The sequence below is a fragment of the Ochlerotatus camptorhynchus genome, unplaced genomic scaffold, assembly GCF_037179485.1.
Source record: "Ochlerotatus camptorhynchus isolate MF236.1 unplaced genomic scaffold, CSIRO-AGI_Acam_v1.1 ptg000767l, whole genome shotgun sequence".
Taxonomy (NCBI): Eukaryota; Metazoa; Arthropoda; class Insecta; order Diptera; family Culicidae; genus Ochlerotatus; species Ochlerotatus camptorhynchus.
Genome location: NW_027041234.1, coordinates 1,702,900 through 1,715,472, shown reverse-complemented (window position 1 = coordinate 1,715,472; position 12,573 = coordinate 1,702,900). Strand labels below are relative to the sequence as shown.

General features: G+C 40.9%; 1 protein-coding gene across 1 annotated transcript in view; it reads left to right on the top strand.

Moving 5' to 3' along the window:
* LOC135714948 (uncharacterized) overlaps positions 1-12,573 on the top strand; it is a 119,830-nt gene that overhangs the window by 80,128 nt on the left and 27,129 nt on the right. The window lies entirely within an intron of this gene.

The window sequence follows — 12,573 nt, the reverse complement described above, 5'->3', positions numbered from 1 at the left end:
CCCATATCTTTTCACAATAAAGCACAAACATTACAACACAAACACAGCTCCATTTAATAAGCATAAGGGCTGTTCATTAACTACGGAGACAGTTTTTTAAGGATTCTTGACTCCCCTCCCCCTGCATAGACAATTGTCCATACAAATAAATTTAAATTTGTATGGGCCGTGGATGATTGCCCAACCCCCCCCCCCCTCATAAACTGTCTATGTAGTTTATGAACAGCCTTATAGTTGGAGGATAGGCAGTGCGCTTACCGTATCCCTTCCTCTCCCTCAGTTATACAGTACTTTCCTGTTTTTGTCAGCCCCATCTGGAATTTTAGGCTGACAAAAACGGGAAATTTTCTTTTTCAATATGTTAACCGTGAAAATGATTTTGAATTCAAGTTGAACCATTATTTATCCACTATTGATGTAATTATTGATATTTTTTATTATTTTTACAACAAAGGGTACACCAAACGTCTCGAAAAGTTTGCGTACGGTTTGTTGAGCCGGTACGTACTGTTCGGTTTCCTTAAATTCCAATTGGTTTTCAGCGCTGCAACCAAGGCTGAACCTCCATATCTCAGTATCAACGTAAATACACTAGCCAGGAGCCGTCTCTTCCTACTGCTTGGTCCCGAGATGTTCGGTATGATTCTGGTTACCACGTTGTTGAAGGCCTTCGCTGCCTTCTCGTAGGCGTATTCTACGTTGCTATTGAAGCCAAAGGTCGTCGACCATCACTCCCAGGCATTTCAACACGTACTTCTAGTTTATTGCGTACTCCCCAACGGTAATCTCTGACCGCTACAGCGCTTTAAAGTTACTGATCAATACCCCCTCGCGTTTTTTGTGGGCTATCTGCAGATTCGCTCCATGCATTAGGCTTCCAATCATGTCGACCGCCTCGGTCGCCAACATTTCCATCTATTTCAGCGTCTTGCCTGTTACCATAAGACGACGTCGTCCACAAAGCCAACGATCTCAACTCGTTTGGGTAGCTTCAGCGTAAGACCGCCGTTTTAAATCACATTCCAGAGCGTTGGACCAAGGATGGAGCCTTGTGGAATTCCCACCGTGATCGTAATCGATCCCTGTCCCATACCAAAGGGCTCGTAGACCAGGTTCTGGAAGTAGCTTCGGCCTCCCAGCTGGAGCTGTTGAACCCATTCTTGACGTCGATCGTTATCACGGCGTAATATCGATCTCCTCTCCACTTCTGTTTCGACGCCTTCTTGGCTCTCTCGACAACTTCTTTCCTTTATTTAACGTCGGTCTCTGTTCTGCAAATCTAGTGCCAATCACCGACAGACATCGATTGCCATCCATTTACAGCAATCGAATGTGCAGGATGGCAGCTTCCACACCTGCGTAGGATATCGCACCCATTCAACACACATGGGCCGGGACCAACGGCTTTACTTCCCATCCGAAGGAAGACGTGACCAGAGAATTTTATGCCTCAGAAAAATCCCACCGACCTCGGCTGGGATTGAACCCATTGGGGTGAGAAAACAGTCACGCTTACCACTACACCACCGGTGCCGGCCTCTCTCGACAACTGTCCGAATTGCATCCACTTTTGCTCTTCCTTTTCGAAATCCGAACTGCCTCTCCGACAATCCTTGCTCACGCTCCGTGCATTTCGTCAACCTGTTTAGGATGACCCTCTCCAAGAGTTTTCCGAGAGTATCCAGTAGGCACTGCTCGTTGGTGACTTCGTAGTTAACTCCCTCTCCGTCTCCGTACGATGTAGGTGGCCAGGTCGTTGGATCGTGCTTCAAGAAAAGTCCTTCTACGACGACTTTACGGTTCTCTAAGCACATTTCAGCGGGCATGACTTGACATCTGATCTTCGTCATCACGACACGGTGTGCGTCGTTGACAGCAGCGTCTCGACCCGGCTCCAGTTGACAGTTTGACTTGCTCTGCTTTATCTCTCGTTTATGTGCTCGGAACATTCCACTACGTTCCTCTCTGCCTTCTTGCTCTCTGAACACGTCTTCTGGCTCTGGGACAACTAGCGCGGAGGGTGCTAATTGCCTCGTTGCAGCAGTAAGCTGGAGGCCGTCTGTTATTTAGCTCCAGTTTCCTCGGCTCCCGAACGATTCTGTCAACTCGTCTTCCACTTCAGGTCGCAAGCTCTCGTCCTCTGTACTGCCACAGGATTACGTTGGCCGATGCCGTATCGGATTGCCTGATGGTGAAGATAACAAATCAAGAAGACTGGCAACATCCTCAGAAGAAGGGTTTGTCTATTTGCTCATTTTTCTATGCGTCGCTTCCATCTTCACTCAAGCGCAGAGCCATTGTATCTGTCGCTTGGATTCTGACAAAGTCTCTAGTCTTCTTGATTTGTTGTCTTCACTGATGATCACTATGGGTATATCCTTCACACACTCTTCAATTCATGTTTTCCACCAGCGACGGACTGCAGTTCGCATAAAGTGATGTCGATAATGGATTCCCGGCCATCTCTGCGAAAAGTGTGGTGGTTCCTTAATTGAACAGCCTTATTTCCAGCTTCGCCAGAGCTTCCAGCAGAATGTGCCCTCTTGCGTTGGTACATCTGTTTCCCCACTCCACTGCCTAAGCATTGAAGTCTCCTCCGATGACTACCGGTCTTCGTCCGATCAGCTCTTCGGTAAGTCCAACCAGCCTCTCGTGGAACTGCTCCATCATCCATCGGGTGCGTAGCAACTACATATGAATATTCAGTTAATATTGGCGATCACGAAACCTTCTTCTTGATTGGGGTATCTACTAGACTGATGCAAAATTTGACTTTTTCGCTCCACAGTGCACTATGGGGAGAAGGGTGGCCATTAATATAAAAATTTACTATTTTTAATTTCACATATTTATATGCCAATTGAGAGTACATACTCTAGTTAAGACAAGCTGAAAATATTTCAACATAATATTGTGGCTAACGGAAGATACATGCTACCAAAGTTGAAAAAAGTGGAAAATCATAGAAATCAAGCGTATTTTTCATCTTATGTTTCCCATATGCTATACAGTAATGTAAAAATATTGAAACATACCATTTTAAAGCTTGAAATCTAAGCTTTCCATTGGCGTTATCAACATTACAAATCGATCAAATTTTTGAATAGTCACATGAAAAAATACCAAAAAATTACGATTTTTCAAGACTAAATCATGTCGCAATAAAAAAGTCCACCTTGGTTCGCTCAACTGTTCATAAGAGAATAAAGTACAATCCTAGAGCTAACTTTCAGCAAAGGTTGCATCTGCACTTACTTGCTCTATCTCGAGAAAGCACCAATTAAAAATTTTATGTTTTCATTCATCAAACACCGGATGGATTACAAATAAGTCGATTATGTACTCTAGCGTTTTTTTTTTATGTAAGGGTCAGCGAATCCAAACACATAAAGCAACCAACGATACAAACAAAACGGTTGCTACGACTACCATGACAAACTCGCTCTGTAACAAAGCTCGATCCGAGTGGCCAAATTTTCCATGGTAATTTTTTTTTCGCCCCTCCCTAGCTCGAAACCTGGCTACGCCCTTGGGTCCAGGTGTGGGAGCTGCTCCTTGGCGTCGGTGGCATTGGTGCTCAGCACGGAAAACAAGATCGACGGAAAACAAATCCAAGGAAAAAAAAAATATTTTCATAAATACTGATGAAGACGTACTTTACCCTACTAAACCTAATTTTAACCATTTCACTGAAGAGTTATGAGTTATTAAATGCTATCGCACACATCAAGGGTAACAAAAAAACAGTTTTAAAGATCGACATATTTTTGGCCACCTATTTGTATGGGAACTTCCCATAGTGCAGTGCTTAAATGGTTTCAAATCGGTTAGCCTCTAAAAGTTATAACTCATTTGGTTAGGAACAGACTTCACACAAACCATTTGAAGTTTACATGTAAATTACTATGGGATATCTCAACTTTTTGTTCATTGCCTACTAGTCTTTTTCCATATTGAGCTGCAAAACAGCTCGATAGCACTGGTTCGCCTCCGTGTATTCACAGAAATGTCATTGAATTGTAAGGATAATATTTCTACTCTTTTCGTTGCTGTTCAATCAACTGTAGCAAATATTGCTGTTGAACTGAGCCACGGGATGATTTCTTGATAATGTCAGAAATTAACTTCACCCCTCGTTCAGCCACATCGTTGACAACCATTAAGGAAGCAACTGGTTGTTTTCGTATAAAGACGGTCGGAATTTCGAAAAGGAATCGGCACTGTCAGAAATAACGTTTGATTTTGATTTAGTTGGGCTGCAGCCCAACTATTGGAAGCCCTTAAAGATAGCCCAACAAGCGAAATCCGACTGTACCTGTGTCTGAGACGAAACTCGTGGAGACAATTTTCTTTTTCTTCTGTTTTTGGTTTTGACGTAGTCTGTGTTTTCGATATGGATGGGTGGCCCTAATGGCAGTTCAATATTTCAAATTAAAGCTTTATCTTGAAATTTAAAATCTGCCATCTGCTAATAATTCAAACAATATCACCTCATTAACATTTGATAAAAAGATATTAAGTTAAAAAGTTTATTGTGTTGTACCTTTTGACTATAGTTTTAAGATGTATTGTGTAGTGAACAAGAATCATCGACTCTGTAAAGTTAATTCGGTTGACCCTTATCAAATAAATTAATTTAAAAAAAAAAAAGTGGATATTAAATATATACCCTGTAACAATTTTTGATCCAAAAACTGTGTAAACCAAGTCCCCCTCCCCCTCTCTAAATTCGCTTATGAGATTGAACAATTGTTTTTGAATAATTCATCTGAACATACCAAATCGATACGATAAGAAACTCCGAAGTTATTCCAGTTTGAAACCTCACTTCAATTGAAATGAGTGATGAAGGCGGGTGGGGGTTGTGTATTAAGTCTCCTCTCTCTCCAACACTGCATATGAGACAGAGCAATTGTTTTTTTTTTTTAATAATTCATCTTAACTTACCAAATCGATAAGATAAGAAACTCTGAAATTATTTAATTTTGGAATCTGACTTTCATTGGTACAAGTTATTGTTAGCATTTAATTCATTTGGTGAGGTGAATTTTATGTTATTCCATATAACGGTGACTCAGCCTAATATACCGTATGCGTGATAATGTTTGCACCATCGTACAAATAAGGCTCCTGTTTCACCTGTGCATACAATGCTTTGATTTTCTTTGCATGCACATAACCTATAGCTCATACCGTAGTAGGCTGTGTATAAAAGAAAATGATTTACTTAGTTTGACAGTTGCACCATGACGAAGTGGCAGCGTATTCGTGATTTGTCTCACGCGCAAATGTCAGTTAAAGACATTTCAATCGCCGTGGGAGTGTCCCGGTGGACCGTCAAAAGGGTTTTAGACCGAGAAAAGAATGGACAACTATCCGCGAAGGTGGCCACAGGTCGTCCGAGGTCAGCTCGGGTTCCGAGGGTTATCGCTGCTATCAAAAGGAAGGTTCGGGTGAATCCAGTGCGTTCAATAAGGCAAATAGCAAAGGAACACGGAATCAGTGACTTTAGATTGCGGAGCGAAGTCGAGGACACGGAAAAAAAACTTATATGATTACAAACCGCATCCGGGAGCTACGAGTCGAACGATGCAAGAAAATCTTGAACTTCCTTAAGCGAAAAAATCCGGTAAACCTGTTCACCGACGAGAGCATGTTTACCGTCGATCCCGTATCAAATTCCAAATACGACCGGTATATTAGTTCTCTTCCGGTAAAATACGTGGCCAACGAGCACAAGAACGTGTATCTGACCAAGCATCCTGCTAGCGTTATGGTGTTTGGATTGGTGGCTTCCGATGGCAAAACAAATTGAGGCGACAAGGTCAACACGGAGGTCTACATCGGGATTTTAAGTAAGTATATTCTTCCGTGGATCAAAGAACAGTACGGTCCGAAGCCAAATGTTGTATTTCAACAAGATGAGGCTCCATGCCACACCTCGAACCGCACTCAGAAATGGTTGCAGGAACATTTTCCGTTCTGGGCGAAGGATGTGTGGCCGCCATCCAGCCCCGATCTTAATCCGGTGGATTGCTCAATATAGCACGTCATGAAGACCAAGGCCTGTTCTAAACGCCACCCGAGTACAGCAAGCCTCAGACAAACATTGACCCGTACCTGGAGAGAAATGGATCCAGACTACATTATTAGAACCTGCAGTGCATTCCGGAAGCGTGTGAAGGCCGTAATTGCAGCAAGTGGAAACTCGATCGATGATGAAGACTCTGAGAAGCATCCGCTCTTTGAATAAATAAAAAAAAATCTCGAAAACGAAATTTTTTAGATTTTTTTAAATTTTGACATTGCTCAATGGTGCAAACATTATCACGCATATGGTACAGGCTGTATGACAGAAGGTCAAAGGACATAATGTCGAAGGTCATAAGGTCGTAGGACAAAAGGACGAAGGATAAATGGTCGAATGGACAAAAAGTCAAAAGGACAAACTGCGGAATGGACAAATGGTAGAAATGGACAAAAGGTAAAATTGAACTTTACAATGGACAAAAGGTTGAAAATGACAAAAATTATAAAGGACAAAAGGTCAAAGTGGATAACTCTCAAATATGTTTCCATCAATAAATCATGAGCAGTTCTTTGGAAATTAAAATAACAAATAGTGACTGTGCATGTCATAGCAGTTTAAGAGACAAATAACAGCCTTTCTGTAAAATATATTCCTTCTTTTAAAAAAATGAGCAGTAATTTGGGAGTATTGTTTTAAATTCATTTAAACTCTTGAACTTTTGTCCACTTTGACTTTTCGTTCATTCTACCTTTTGTCTCTCTAAATTCAATTCGACCCTACGTCCATTCGTTCTTTTGTTCCTCTGAGTTCAATTTGACCATTTGTCCCTTTGACTTTTTGTCCTTCTAAGTTAAATTCCTCAGTGTCTACTCGGCTGTCGACAAAAGCAGGCCACTCTCGATGTGTGCCACGCAATCGTCTGTTTTCTCGCAGCAACCATTGTGTGGTCCTCCTCGTTGTTCTTCATACGCAGTTCTTTCGGTCGATGCATCGTCGACTTTAGAAAGCAACCGTTTAGTGATGAGTGTGTGAGTGCTGACCACGTTTTGCGTCCATTGCTGCAATGGAAGCGCTCTGACCCTCGTTGGCGTAACTGCCATATTATGAAACCACTGGAAGCGGCTCCAGTTCTGATGAAGGAGGCTTTTTGGATAGCAGAAGACAAAGTGTTTATTGTGTTGTACCTTTTGACTATAGTTTTAAGATGTATTATATAGTGATCAAGAATCCTCGGCTCTGTAAAGTTAATTCGTTTGAGTCTTATCAAATAAATCAATAAAAAAAAAGTTAAATTCAACCTTTTCTCCAGTCGACCTTTTGTCTTTCTAAGCTAACTATGACATTTTGTCCATTTGACTTTTTGTACATTCGACATTTGTTCCTCTAAGTTCAATTCAACCTTTAATCCATTCGCTCTTTTGTCCCTCAAGTTCAATTTGACCCTTTGACCTTTCGACCTTTGTTCTTCTAAGTTCAATTCAACCTTTTATCCATTCGCTCTTTTGTCCCTTTAAGTAAAATTCGATCTTTTGTTCAGTTGACCTTTTTTCCTTCTAGATTCAATTCGTCAATTCGGCCGTTTGTATCTCTAAGTTCAATTCAACCTATTGTCCGTTCGTTCCTTTGTCCCTCTAAGTTCATTTCAAGCCTTTGTCCCTTCGACCTTTTGTCCCTCTAAGTTCAATTCAACATTTTGTCCATTAGACCTTTTTTCTTTGTTGATTACTTTATTTGTACAGGCTCAATCGAATAAACTTTACAGAACCAAGTTATCATTTTCTTTATACATACAATGTCTTAAATCTAAAATTAAAGGATTTGAACCGATTACTCGCGGTCTTCTCGAGGTTAGTGGATTAGACCTTTTGTCTTTCTAAATTCAATTCGACTTTTTGTCTAGTAGCCATTTTGTCTCTGTAAGTTAAATTCGACCTGTTGTCCAGTCGACCTTTTGTCCCTTTGACTTTATTTTTTCATTCGACCCTTTTTCCATTCGACCTTTTATCATTCGACCTTTTGTTCATCGACCTTTTTTCCTTCGACCTTTTGTCATAGATTCGTACATACCCAATATTTGGCTAATGACGTGTAGGCAGTGCTGTGTGCTGTCAACAAAGTCAATTGACGTAAGATATTGGTCTAGCAATGAATTTCTCTTCTTACACTGATATTCGTAGTTAGCATGATATCAGGCGGTACGGCTTTGAAATTACTATCCATATGAATAGTCACTAGGGAAAAGTTGAATATCTTACTTTTATCGCAATAAATCGACTTTTTGTATAGCCGTTGAATTTAAAAATGGCGTCAGACATAGATTTACGGTTCCTACATGTCACCCCGATCCCAAAAACACCCATATTGTTGGGTATTCGGCAGTATTTTTCTGTTTTCTGTAACAGAAAGCCGCCAGATAAGACTATTCAAAATAATAACAGTTTTTTTTTTATTTGAAAATGTACGTGCTGCAAATATTTTATTTTTTTTTTTACTATTATGTATATTTGTTAATTCGATGGGGATTGTAAAAATTTTGAGAAATGTAAAATTTAAAATCTCAAAATTAAGCTAAAATGAAAATTATTAGTAATGCTATTATTTTGAACAATTTTACCTGGTGTCTCACTTTCCGGCAGGTGCTTCAAAAATTTAATATTTTTTAATCGTAGAATTGAACATATTTGTAATTCTTTGGCGAATGTTTCAGCTCAATTGATCATAAGCTAACAAAGTTACATCATGTTAAAGTTGATCATTTTGTATGAAAATCGGCATGTGCTGCTATTTTATCGAACACAGCTGCATATATTTTTCAGCGGCATTTGCAACAACTTAGAGTTGACAGTTTGTCGCTCAGCAAGGTCACTTTCCATGTTGGGTACTACACTTACCTGTCAGAGTTTGAACCCACCATGTGCGAAATGAACCTTGCTTGCATACATTTGCCACTGCGAAGCTAAGTGCGAAATTTTTCAAAATATTTTTTCCACAGTGCACTCTGTGCACATCTTTTTCACTCCGCCTACATAGAACGGAGCCCACACTTGATGCCGCACTATTTTAGTATAATTTTTTTGTAAATATCAGTCCAAAACAAAAACCGAATCCGAATCAGACCTCCCCTGTCTCACTTAAACGACATCCATCTCATTATCCTAGAAGCGAAAACTGCCGCTAGTTGGAAAACTTCCGGCCAAATTCAAATGCAGCAGTAGAACTTGCTCGAGAACTGAGCAGCAGCGACTGTAAAGAAAGACGATGCAGCATGCCGTGCCGGGAGCCCATTGCCTAAGTATTGCTGAACGAATTATTTATATCCGAGTGATTTCGAAGATCAAGTGGATTTGCCCGGAGGGTAATCACGGAACTACAGGGTGGAGAACAATTATCCGCATCTTTTTTCTCAGTGTACAACCACCCTGTGCAGTAATCGAGCGTTATAACCAAACAAATCGTCCGGTGTGTATCGCTAGGATGTTGTAAATGCCAATACGAACCCTTCGGCTTCAAAATTTGTCGCCAACAACTTGGATCGTTTGAAAACCAGTCTGCCCACGGCCAGCGATTCTGTATCGGTAGAGGAACAAACGTGCATCGCCCAATTTGGACATTTCGAGACATCCTTGTAAATTTTACGAAATACGTTAGTGCATCCACTTTTCCCAAAATATATTGTAACTGAATGCAATAGTAATAACGTTAATAAAATTACGACTATTACAATGAAGGCGGATACTTTCTGCTCACCCTGTATGAAAAACTTTCCGCAGTAGGAGTTTTTCGCACAATATTTCGGAGAACATGTTCCGCGTTTGTCGATGCTCAGTTTTTTCCTCGATGTTTGCTTTTGCAGCGCTTGAAATGCTTGTAGCTATAACAAAGTTTCGCACAGCAGCAGTTTACCGAACTGAAAATTCCAACTTTGAATAGAGCACTACTTACAGAAGGGGGGGGGGGGGGAATTTTTACTGCGATTCAAAATTTTCCGACAATTATTGAAATTACGCTCCATGATCAGAGCATAACTTCAAACCTTTTAGCGTTGACAAATACTATATTCATTTTCCACTTTCACGTCACCGTCGCCGTCTTCATCGTTCGTTCAGTTAAATTCACGAGCAAACTGAATGCCATTTCATCGAAGCGGCAATCAGTGAGAACAACGACGGCGACGACGACGACCGTTTCGAAATCGTACAGCAGCGAGCTGGTGGAAATAATTTACATTTCTCTGTGCCATTTCGCTCGTCTTGCCTCGTTTGCACCCGGATTTCTTCAACTCGTTTCCGAACGAATCGAGTGAGCGGTTCCCTCGAGGGGTGAAAAAAAGTTTCTCCGAAACCATTGTTGCCCGCACCCTGCTCCTTCATCTATCGCACCACCTATCGTCTTCTGCCCTCCACCTTACCCACTTGCCCTTAAGGAGAGGGATATGTATTTTGCTGATTTTATTTGTCAAACTTTTTCATGGAAATTTTATTTATTCTATTGAATTTGTCCTCTGCCTTCCCGTGCCATCCGGACACCAGCTTGGGTTGCTTTGCGACGAGGTTTGCACGGTTTTGCATCTTTATATCATTTTTGAGAAAGTGTCGTGTGATCGAATTTCAATGTGAGTTAAGTTTTTTAAGTTCTCTGTAATGGTGTAGACTGTAGAGAATGCATTATGTCTGCAGAAGGTAATGAATGGTAGGGGCTCCTGTAATGATGAATTTCCAATGGTTGTGGAGTGGGGACGAAGATTTTGAGATATCACAGTAGTTCGATAACATTGAGAACGGCTTCGTCCTTCCTCAAACCCTATTCCAAGCCGTGGTGTAAACAATAGGCCTGTATAATGACACAACTCGCATTTACTCGAACTTGTGCTTTTCTGACAAAAATAAGTTTCAAACCTACCTCGAACGAATACGACCTTGTTCGACTTGCTTGTCTCAATGAACACCCATTTGGTCTGATTTTAAACTGTCTATATTTTTAAGAGTGAAATTACTATTAAAAATACCAATGATATGTAGATCCGGTAATTCTTGTTCTTCTCTAAAACCCACGTAGTCTTATGTCATCATCTCTACCGAGTTCAACCTGATGGAACAAACTCGCACTAAAGAGTGCGAGCTCTTTCAACCACTTCGCATTCGGTTGAGTTTTGATTGAATGAACACCGACACGAGCAACATGAATTAGGTGGAAGTCGTCTTTCAACTTTCCCGAAAGTCTAGACATTTTCCCTGACGTTTTCAATGCTTTCCTGAAGATAATTGGAATTGCCCCAAGGCTTTCTAAACTTTCCTAAAGTTCTCTATACTTTTGTTAAAAGTTCCCAACTATTTCTTGAAGTTAATTGATCAGCTTTGAAATTCTTTGATCTTTTATGAAGCTCCCGGACTCTTTACTAAAGTTTTCGAAACTTTCCTGAAGCTTACGAAACATCTTTTAAAATTTCTAATATTCACTAATCTTGCTAACATACACTTGAGCAGGGTAAAAGCAGTTGCATAAGGCTGACCTGCTGCTTGAATTTATTGTTGAGTGTGTACGCTTTCCATTTATTTAGTTAGTTATTTATTTGTACAGAATTCATATTTATACAATTTACTTATTTAGTCATACTGCATGAAGTTGCGATTTTACAATTAAATTTGTATATTTGTTCCCCGCCAAGGAATGTCCACTCATGTAGAACTACACTGCCGATAATCGCATATCAGTCCCATATGGATAGGAAATCAAGCAAAGATGGGACTGATATGCGATTATGGGTAGTACACTTAACATACAAATATCAATGACTACCCAATTACGTTCAGCTAATTCATTTCATGCGACCCGAATGCGCTATCTGTCGTTAAAGTCCGAGGTTCGAATCCGAACCGTTCTCTCTTATAAAAGAGTAACCGAAAATAGATTGGAGCAAGATAGAATGTATACTGAAATTGCATGACAAGGAAAGAGATGTAGCATTGAATGTTCTTCAGAGAAATATGATGAGAATTGTCGTTTGAAAGGTCGTTGAATTACTTCGGTATTTTGACGTACTTCCGGCCACTATGACCGTTAAAATCACGCCTATCTGAGGGTATCTGGAACTTCCACTCGTCCACTTTGACTTGAACCGTAGAAGCGGCGGGAGTGCGAGTAATTAGTACTTAAGTGTACTTAGTGTCGCGGTGTGATTTTCGTGCCTGTAGAGTACAAACGATAGGTCATAAGTTACGTGCTGTCAACTTTTTGTGTGTGCAAAGTGTGTAGAAAGCCGTTCGACGGCTTTTTGTGCAGGATCGGTTTTCGTGTGGAAGTTTGTACCGCATACATGGCGTTTCTCGGCACACCGCACCCATGAGATTTGATTGCACTTTCTAGACCCCACGCTTCAGTGTCAAGATTCCCGGTTTGGGGAAGAATCCGGAAGGGAGACACCGTGAACCTGTTCTCTGACAGAGCGTTGGCCAAATCTGCCAAATCTGCCAATATCCACCACGTGAACCCACGTGCTGTATTCATCGACGACGACCCCCTCGTCGGCAATCGGCGCTACTTCA